Raw genomic sequence first — 3,354 nt, 5'->3', positions numbered from 1 at the left:
GATTTTTGACCTCGCGTATTACTTCCTGTCTTCCGTAAATTACATCAACTAGTACCCTTACCTTTTGGGTTTTGCTTTTTTTTTCCGCCCTAAGAGTTGGCTGTCAAGTGGTGTCGAAATTCTCTCTCCCACTGACCTGTATAGTCATTCTGTGGTTTGCCTCTCATTAACTAGTACTATGTTGAAGAACTGTGGTATTCAAGTGCGTCGTCAGTTAGCAATTAGCTAATCCTCCTGGTCTTGCTTAAATCCTTTTCACGATACCCTTAATTTAACTTATAGTACTCCAAGAACATAATCTCATCTCGTTTCTCCGCCGCTAGTTTAGATTCTTCCATCTCGCGCGATTACACCCGCACTGTCGCACTAAATTCCACCAGAATTTAGAAGTTAAGCGTGCTTGGGTGAGAGTAATAATGGGATGGGTGACCTACTTAGGAAGTCCTCATGTCGCGTTTCATGGTAATCCTTGCAATAATATGCAGGGCACTCAACTTAGCCCAAAATTTATTTTAACATTGTCTCACTAGTCTTTATGTGTTGCCTTGCCTTTCCTCTGTTATCTTGGAACCTGTATAGGGGTAGATCTTTAGTTCCACTATGACCATGTCCCTTTTGGGTCTTTTTGGTTTAAATCCTTCTATTGTATTCACCCCTTTTTGTACGCACCCATTCATTAGGGTTGGCTACTGAGTAGCGCTAAAGTTCGTTCATATAGTGCCCTTTGAGCCACTTTGAGTTCTGTCTATCATTAGCTGGCATAGTTTTAAAGGAATTTGACATATAAGCTTGCCAATCCTATAGTAACCAGCTAGTCCTGTCCTTCTTATTTAAACCATTTCACAATTTTTCCTTACTCCCGCTTGTAACCTTCTTGACACATTCTCGTGTCATTTTTTATCTTTACGATAATATGAGAGAGTGCAAGAAATACCTTGTCGCATTTCTTTATATTTCCTTATTTACTCCTTGCTCATCTTATCTCCTACCATATGAGTCTTGCTATTTCTTTTCCTTGGTTATTTATCTCTCGTAATATCACTTGCGACCAACTCTATAGTCAACATTTGGCTTTTGATCTAGCATGCTGTCATTATCCTTCGTAATGTCTCTTGAGTTATTCAATATCTTTTCATGGTTACACTTTTTTGTTTTTATACGCAGCCGCCTTTTATTGTTATGTCATTCAGGGTCTCATCAAAACTTCTTAACCCTGTCTTACATACCATTCTGACTTCTATCCAATTACTGGTGGCTTCCATATCTTTCTAGCTTTGTTCAGCAAGGGATCTTATTGAAGTTTAACCATCAATATTAAGAATTTTATCATATCAATTTCCTCCATCTTACCCTTGCAGTTCTCTCACTTGCTTCCCCCCTTTAGAGGGTACTCATACCTTTATCCGCTTATACCTTGCTCTATCTCTCTAGGTCTAGTCTCAAATTTGGCCGGTCTCCTTCCCCAGTCTACTTAGTACTCCATCATGTCCCCGTTTTTCCATACATTTTATAACCTGATTATCCACGTATGGAATCTTGGCTAAATCACAAAGTGACTGGAACCTTTCCATACATAGTGCGACACCTCATCTAATAATTTGTACTTGAGTAATGGGACCCATGGAACAACTCATCCGAGGCCACATTCTACTTGTCTTTATAAAAATTTAATATACACTTGTAGCCGTTCTAAATTTTCTTTTAACTAGGCAACATTTGTATTCCGGCATTCATTGTCCCATGTTCTCTTGGAGTAGTGGCTTTCCCAACCTATATCCTTTGTTTCTTGAGATGAATGGAAGTTGCGCCTTTTATTCCTTGGGGTGAATGTAGGTTACACCAATTATTCCTTAAGTTTACCATCCTCGTCCCTTAAGGGTTCTACTATTTTCAAGGCGACGTTGTGTACCTACGTCATTCCTTTATATATTAAGCTCCATACTCTTGTTGCGTACTCAACCCAGGCTTTTAACTTAGTTAGCCTCTACCAAGTGCGCCTTAGTAGAGGACTCACTTTGTCCCCCTACTACTATACCATACCTTTAAATTCATACTCATATTCAGTTCATGACATCTCTTTGGGGCGCTTTTATTAGAATTTCTTTCTCCAATTAGTCGGTGGGAAACTAATAAAATGTTATCACAGAACACTTTTCAACCACCGTTAAAAGAAAACTAGAGTCTTTTAAACATCACAATACTTCTTAATGTTTGACTTCCCTAGTTCCCTTCCAGGTTAATCCTCAAGTTATGAACAACTTATTCAATTTCTAACTACAAGTTGGGGCTTGGTACTTTTCAAGAAAAGTGAACTCAATTGCTGGACATTTTACCCTTTACTCGGAGTTTTTCTTTCCGTTCCTACAACACAAATACAGCTGGAGATAACGTGATCTGAACTTTACTGTTCAGATAAGATTTTGTCTTGGGAAAATTTTGGCAGAGTTTCCTCTATATTTCTTACTTATCCCAAACCTACACGCAGAAAATACCAACAATGCCCCACAGGGCCAATGAGGCATTGCTGGTATTTTCTGCGTGCAGGTGTTGAGATAGTAAGAAATACAGAGGAAACTTTGCCCAAATTTTTGTAGAAATAAAAAGAGAATGAGATACAGGGCTATAGTATGTCTTGAAAGGTTGTGCTCACAACAATGATGAGATTTGACTAAACAAGTATGGCCGACCTTGAGAAATAGTTAATTGCAAATTAATGGCAATAGAAACTAGAAGGTCAATACTTGTATAGTAGAACGAAGTTAGAAAGGACCTATAAGCCAACAAAGCTGACTTAGGAAAGACTGATAGATCTGAATAGAACAATATAATAAGGCACTGACTAAATTGGCACATAAGGATAAACTATGGCAAGTTATAGTTAAAAAAGTAACAATATGATGAAGACGAGAGTACAAGGGACAAACGATGGTGACAGATGTGAAGTATTAATAAGACAGCTTGTGAGACATTAAGGATAAGACTGACAAAGAAGGGTAAGTAACCCATAGTAAGAATCGTGAAGAAGGTTAAACAGTGTTATACTATGGGATTGAATGCGAACAAGATACTATGTGAATATAACGAAGATCGTTATGAGAGTAAGGAAAGCCTAGTAAAGAAGTAATTGAAGGATACGAGGTGATTTAGGAAGAATAGAAGGGAAAATAGTGAACGAGTAAGAAGGACTTGCACAAATTTATAGGGAGAGTTCAGAATAAAAGGTCAATGGGTAGTAAAAGTGAAAATGAGCGACAAGACAGGATGAATGCCAGAAATGACTGGTATACTAAGAGCAGATAGAGATAAACAAGAAATGTTTTGAAAATGAGAAAGGAAGGTCATGTAAAACTAATG

At 37.9% G+C, this 3,354-nt stretch overlaps 1 pseudogene; it reads left to right on the top strand.

Annotated features, from left to right (window-relative positions):
- The first annotated feature begins 339 nt into the window (after positions 1-339).
- LOC129890980 (5S ribosomal RNA) lies at positions 340-459 on the top strand (annotated as a pseudogene).
- Positions 460-3,354: the final 2,895 nt, after the last annotated feature.

The sequence above is a fragment of the Solanum dulcamara genome, chromosome 5 (assembly GCF_947179165.1).
Source record: "Solanum dulcamara chromosome 5, daSolDulc1.2, whole genome shotgun sequence".
NCBI classification, from domain to species: Eukaryota; Viridiplantae; Streptophyta; class Magnoliopsida; order Solanales; family Solanaceae; genus Solanum; species Solanum dulcamara.
This window is presented reverse-complemented; position numbering and strand designations above follow the sequence as displayed.